Below are 6,322 nucleotides of genomic sequence, written 5' to 3' on the forward strand. Positions count from 1 at the left end.
CTTTTCATTGTCCCGATGAAATCAATATGGTGGCGGGGGTGGAGGATAAGGAGGTCCTCGATGTGGGCCAGGGGGAAATCTAGGCATACGAAGAAGATGGCCAATGTGTTGATGATATTGATACAAGGCATCTACTTGTTGTCTAGTGATATCCATATCATCCATAAAATTTCTCATTCTTTCCTGGTCAACTTCATAATCTTGGACGAACCTTGTTACCTGACTATGGAAGTCCCTAGTGAACTGAAAATGGTCTCGTACCTCCTTAAACTGGTCGTCAGAAAGCTTGAAGCGGCCCTCCAACAATTGTTGTTGGGCATTGTGCTTCTCGTGAAGGGATTCTAAGGAAGTGCGGAAGTCAGAAAAATCAAATCTAGAGGATCCCGTGCCATATGTGAAAGAGTGCCTAGGAGGTTCCGGATGTCCAAAAGGCTGCGGGAATCTTGATGACGAAGGCTCTTGGTGGTATTCGATGTCGTCTGCAATGGAGGGAACATTCTCGGGAACCAAATTAGTAATCACCCAGTTCGCTGGGTTGTGAACTGAAGTGCGCTCGGGACAAGAAAGGGGCAATGGAATACCAAAGGTCCTAAGGAAGGCAAACCCATTCTCATCCCGACAAATCATCTTCATAGAGAGACAAGAATCGATGTCGATCCTGTCATTACCATGAACCACCTCTAATCCATCAAGCTCACAACACAGATTGAATGCTATTTGAGTGATCAATCCGCCAAAAACTATCATTCCCGAAGATGCTTTAGCTACCTTCAACAAAGTTTGTAGGAAATGAAATCCGAAATCAAAATCTACTTTATTCAACATCGCCCAAAGAGAATAGAGTTCTATCTTCTTAAGTACCCCATCGCTCTCTCCTCGACCAAAGATCGTTTTACTCATCACTTTGTGAAGGTATTTAAAGGTCGGGTTTTGCATCCGGGATGCTTTGGCTCTAGAGGGTTCATAAGGGTCTTGTGATCCGGTAATTGACATCGAAAATTCGTTCCACTTAATACTACCATCAAATCCACGTGAACCACCAGTAGGTAACCCAAAATAATCATTAAAATCACTAAAAGTCCACCGAACTTCTTTATTCATCATTCTAAAAGTTATGACCCCTGCATAGTCATCCTCATAAGGAAATTTAACATCTATCGAACTCAAAAATTCAAGAACTAGGCGGGGGTGAGTCGGTGCATGGGCGTACATTATATCGTTCCAATCTAAAGCACTAATCATCCAATCTACGTCATCCATAATTCCAAGCACATCCATAGTAGTGGGATCCATATATTTAGTTCATAAGATATTTCTAGCGACAAGAATATCATATCTAGCTTTTTGCTTATGATTTCTAAAAATAATACTGAACTCGACGCGTGCCATATGCTTTCCTTTCCCTTCGATGATGAAGCCTTCCCCTTGCCCTTGTCTCCTCCCGGTGCATCTCCTCCGCTAGATCCATCGCTTCCTCGACGAAGTCTCTTCAAGATATGTGACATGATGTGCAAAGGTTTGAGGAATTTCTTGTGGAGATGGGTCTTGAGGATGGGAGAGGAGAAGGGTGTGCAAAATAGGGGAGTTTCTTCTCTCTTTTTGGATTTGTGGCTTGAGGAAGTTTTAGATCTAGATGTATATCTAAGTAAAAAGTGAGCTCAAGAGGTGGGAAATCAGGGTTTGACGAAGTGTAGTAGAGAGGAGAAGGCTTTTGGGAGAGAGGGAGATGGAAATAGGGTTTTTTGGAGGGGTGGGCGGCGCACACGGGTAGGGGCACGGTCGTGTCTTATAGACACGGCTGGGTCAAACGGGATGCTGCACGGTTATGCCGATTGGCATGACCTCCTTCTTTCTCCCCTTGGCCGAAGTGGCACGGCCGTGCAGGTTGGCACGGCCCCTGTCTTTTTCTCCTCTGTATGAGTCGCATGGCTGTGCCAGTTGGCACGACCTAGATCTTCTTCCTCTCTGGCAGGGCTGCACGGCCGTGCCAATTGGCACGACCCCGTGCCTCTTTCTTCTCTGCACAAGCCACATAGCCATGCAGAGTTGCATGACTCGTGGCTTTAGTCTCCATGTTGGCTTCACACAGCCGTGTGAGGTCACACGGCCAGCTCCTTTAAGCTCAAAGTGATTTGCTCTTCGTCATTTCGGCTCCTCCATCGCCTCCACGCCCATGAAAACGCTCATGGCCAGCTCGTGGAGGCTATGCACATCCTAAAAATGAAATACCCAAAATAAAATTCTAGACTAAAACTCACTAGAGAAATAGAACAACAAAAATGAATGATGAACTAAAATGAAAGAAAAACTCTTGGGTAGCCTCCCAAGAAGCGCTTGTTTTAGGTCTTTAGCTCTACCCTGTTTCAGTTAATGCGGACTAAACCTGTAGAAGGACGGCTCTCCTCCTAGGGTTAATGCTCCAGCCTGTGCCTTCAGTTTCGCTCATGCAGGACAAATGTATTTCTTGTTGCTTGCTGGAGGGGAACTCTCATGGAAACTACACTCCTCGACTTTGTGTATGTTGATCTTGGGAGAATTTCCCTGAGAAGAGGGGTTGCAGATGGAGGAATCAAATAAATCAAACTCGATCTTTTCTTTGCCGATCTCCAAGGATAACCTGTGACCTTTTACATCGATGATGGCTCCAGCTGTAGCAAGGAATGGTCTTCCAAGGATAATCGATATCTTAGGGTCTTCCTCCATATCCAAGATAATGAAATCTGTGGGAACTATACATCCACCCACTTCAACTGACACAACTTCCACTATTCCCATTGTTATCTGTATGAATGGTCAGCTAATTGTAGTGTCATAGGGGTCAATTTAATGTTCTGGAGGCCCAACTTCTTGCATAAAGAGTACGAAAGTAGGCTAACACTGGCCCCCAAGTCACAGAAAGCTCTCGGTATGAGTTCAGAACTAATTTTGCACGGTATGGAGAAGCTTCCTGGATCCTGAAGCTTTGGTGGAGAATTCGCCATAAGGAGAGCGCTGCAATTCTCTGTTAATACTACAGTCTCGAAGTCACCCTTCTGCCTTCTGTTAGATAAAATTCCCTTTAAAAATTTTATGAACTTCGGCATTTAGTGCAGTGCATCTATCAGTGGTACTTCTATATAGATTTCTTTGATCTTCTTCAGGAATCGGTTGAACTCTTCGTCTTTCTGGGATGCTATAAGCTTCTGAGGAAAAGGGATCGTTTGATTCTATGGGGTAGCTTGAAGAGTTTCTTTAACCTTTTTAGTAGCCTCTTCTCCATTCCTGTTTTGAGTCTGATTAGGCATTAGGAGAGAGGGCTCCTTCTCTGAGTCAAGCTCCTTCTGAGTAATGATTTGAGGATCTTCCACAGTACGTCCGCTCCTCAGCTCAATGCGGTTGCAATGTTCCACTGGATTTAAATCTAGCTTCCCTAGGAATGTACCCTATGCTCTTGAGACAGACTGGGCTATCTGAGCTATCTGGCTGTCTTGTATCTTCTGGTGTTTTTCAGAGTTTTCCAGCCTCTGAGTCAGTTGTTTGATCTCGTTCCTCATCTCCTTTTGCTCCGAGAGAGCTTCCTCAAACATCTTTTCAATCCTGGATAATTGTGAAGGTTGCTGTTGTTGATAGGTCTGTTCTCCAGATTGGTGGCTCTGTTGCCCAGACTGATAATTTTGATGTGTTGGTCCTTGATCCTGATTATTCTGGTATGAGAAATTGGGGTGATTCCTCCATGCAAGGTTGTATGTATTAGAGTATGGATTATTTTGCCTCTAATTGTAGCTGGTTATTACATCACACTGCTCAAGTTGGTTCATCTGTGCCTGAATCGTCCCAAAGGGGCAGGTGTCTTGAGCGTGATTCGTACCTCCACAAGTGTCGCAAACACATGCCATTGCATTAGCCGTGTTGTTCCCCATGACTTCAAACTTCTTGGTCAGAGCGTCCAGCTTTGTAGACATGAGTGTAACTGCATCTACGTCGAATTTCCCTGACGCTTTAATTGGATTCCCCGTAAAAGAGCCACTAGATCTTTCAGATGCCCATTGATCGTGGTTATGTGCCACATTCTCTATGATCTCTTCAGCTTCATCAAGGCTTTTGTTCATTAGTGCTCCTCCTGCTGCAGAATCAAGAGATACCTTCGTGTGATAATTTATCCCATTATAGAAGGTGTGCAGAACCAACCATTTTTCAAGGCCATGATGGGGGCACTGTCTTAGCATACTTTTGAATCTATCCCAAACTTCAAATAATGATTTTGAGTCTATCTGTTTGAAGCTGGCAATCAGGTTCCTCATGTGAGCAGTTTTCCTGGGTGGGTAGAACTTATCAAGAAACTTCTACTCACACTACTCCCAGGATGATATGCTGTTCACTGGAAGGGAGTTCAGCCACTGCTTGACTCTGTCTTTCAAGGAAAACCCAAAGAGAAGTAGTCTGACTGATTCCGGAGGGACCCTGTTAACCTTCATAGTGCCACAGATCTCGTAGAACAGCTCTAGGTGGTGGTTTGGGTCCTCATGTGGTCCTCCTCCGAATTGATTTTGCTGGACCATGTGGATTACTGCGGGCTTGATTTCAAAGTTGTTGGCTTCAATGGGTGGTCGGGTGATGCTGGACCGAACCCCTCGTGCATATGGTGCCGCGTAATCTTTCAGCAGTTTGTCAGCCATTTCTGAGGATTCTTGTGCTACTTGGAATGCCTTCTATAGATTTCTTCTCCTCAGAAAGGTCTTGTCAATCTCTGGATCAAAGGGTAGTAGCTGTCCTAAAAGGTTAGCTCTACACATGCAATAATAAGATATGGAATATGATAGCGGAATAGAAAATAATAAAAAAAATGAATGCGAAAAATTAAGAAAAGAAAAGAAAGTCTAATCTAATCCGATATGATTTTGCTAATGTTATAGACGCAGTCTCCAGCAACGACGCCAAAAACTTGTTACGAACCACAAGTGCACGAATTTATCGTCAGAAATAAAAATATCAATCCCACAAGGACTGGTTATAAGCACTAGCAATTGTTCACTAAGGGTTAGCTAGACTATCAATAGTTGTGAATAATCTAAGGAAGAAAAATCGGGAAGAAGAATCGAGAACTGGTGAGTTGAAGTGTTCACTTGGTTATGAGGGATTATAAGAGGTCGGTTAACATTTCATTGTGGTGGTGTTGATGTGTCACGTTTTATCCTACACTTGTTGTCCTTTAACATGCAATTGCCGGAAGCTAAAGCGGTTATTCTTAAGTACCAGAATAAAGAAGGACCCTAAGAAGTCCTGTTACGGTTTGCCCTTGTCATTCGGGCACCTCGGCAAATCTTGAGGACACAACTCTAATTGGTAAGTTAAGAATAGTGATTAAGAGCTAAGTTTGGTCTCTCGCTTCCTTGAGGAGAATTTGCCTCTCTTTTCAAGGAAGTATCCTAGATGTCTGTGAACGGATTACCCCTGTCACTAGGGCCCCTCGGGTGTACGATCTAGTGATAATCCCTCTACGAGGTTAACAAGTTCTACACAATCAAACAACATGCAATTGAGACAAAGCATAAAAGATCATCCAAAGCATAATACGAGTTTTACATCAAACTGAACCACAACTACTCCCTAATCCTAGAACAAGGGATCTACTCCATAAGTATCGGAGAAATACCCAAAGACATAATGTAGATAAACATACAATCTTCAGACATAGAGAAAGAAAGAAAGAATATGCTTAACTAAATGACGACGAGTGGCCTTCGGATCCAATTCTCTGTTTCTGGAGTCAATGTGGTGGTGGAAGATTGTTGGACGAAGGTCCAAGATGGCATGGGATGGCTTCAAGATGTTTCTCCAACTGACGGCTCGCTTCCCCCTCTCTCCTCCCGAGAAAAAGGGTTAAAACCCTTATATAGACTAGGGTTCGGCTGCGGCGACACGACCGTGCCAAGATGGGACGACCGTGTTCATTCTCTTCCCTGGTGGCGCTGCACAACTGTACCAATTGGCACAGTCGTGTGGTGTCTGGCCTCGGTCCCTGGGGCATGGCCGTGCAAGGATGCACGGTCGTGTACTTCTTGGTCTCGGCATAGGGTGGCACGGCCATGCAAGGATGCATGGCCGTGTGCTGATCCGCCTCTATCTTGGCTGCACGGTCGTGCAAGGATTGCACGACCGTGCATTGCTCCCCTTCTGGGGTGCACGACTGTGTTCTTCGATTTGTTCCAGTGGGTTGATAATCGTCGTTTTTGCTCTAAAAGTTGTCCCTGTCAACAAAAAACCAAACAAAGAGCAGATATCCGAACAAAAGAGTATATATAATGAATACAATATGAAAGAGTCAATCATGCAATGAATATAT

At 44.3% G+C, this 6,322-nt stretch overlaps 1 pseudogene; it reads left to right on the forward strand.

Annotated features, from left to right (window-relative positions):
* The first annotated feature begins 4,176 nt into the window (after positions 1–4,176).
* On the forward strand, positions 4,177–4,248 carry LOC121978943 (annotated as a pseudogene).
* The last annotated feature ends 2,074 nt before the right edge of the window (positions 4,249–6,322 follow it).

The sequence above is a fragment of the Zingiber officinale genome, chromosome 4B (assembly GCF_018446385.1).
Source record: "Zingiber officinale cultivar Zhangliang chromosome 4B, Zo_v1.1, whole genome shotgun sequence".
NCBI lineage: Eukaryota > Viridiplantae > Streptophyta > Magnoliopsida > Zingiberales > Zingiberaceae > Zingiber > Zingiber officinale.